We start from the raw sequence: 661 nt of genomic DNA on the forward strand, positions 1-661 counted from the left end.
CTCACGACTGGTACACCAACTGGTCCTCAGCCTATATGACTATGAGACCAGAAGAACTAGATGGTGCCTGGCTACTACTGTTAACCACTTGGAGGAAGATCTATGTAGGAGATCCTGGATAGAGAGGGAGAACAATGTGGAACAAAACTCAAAATCATTTGGGGAAAAAAAAATAGGGAGACAAGGTTTGCTGGTCTGATAGAGCCTGGTGTAACCACTGAGACTATGGTCCCTAGCTGCCCTTCAGGTCTGGAATTAAAGCCACACCTGTAGCTTCCAGCCAAACAAAAGACAGGCATAAGAGTTGAGCTTGTACCTGAGCTAGACACATTCCTGGGAGAGAAAAATCATGGGAGAAAGAAGTGCTGTTTATGGACAGGGAGACAGTTTAGGGATCAGGAGTGCATGGAGGAATGGACACAGGGAAGAGGTAATAACTATGAGGAGGAAGTGGGAGGGGAGGTGTTGCATTGGAGTAAGCTGTTAATGAAATCAGACAACGTGTGTGTGAACTGCTGTATGGAAAGTGAATTTGCTCTGTAAACTTTCAATCAAATCACAATTTAAAAAAAAAAAAAAAATCTATTGGAACTAATTGAGAGATTTAGCATCATGGTAGGATACAAGATCTACATCCAAAAATCAGTTGGATTCCTTTATA

At 42.2% G+C, this 661-nt stretch overlaps 1 pseudogene; it reads right to left on the reverse strand.

Annotated features, from left to right (window-relative positions):
- Positions 1-661, reverse strand: part of LOC122151670 — a 48,314-nt pseudogene that overhangs the window by 8,215 nt on the left and 39,438 nt on the right.

The sequence above is a fragment of the Orycteropus afer genome, unplaced genomic scaffold (assembly GCF_000298275.1).
Source record: "Orycteropus afer afer isolate SDZICR_OR568_19922 unplaced genomic scaffold, OryAfe1.0 scaffold00632, whole genome shotgun sequence".
Classification (NCBI taxonomy): Eukaryota; Metazoa; Chordata; class Mammalia; order Tubulidentata; family Orycteropodidae; genus Orycteropus; species Orycteropus afer.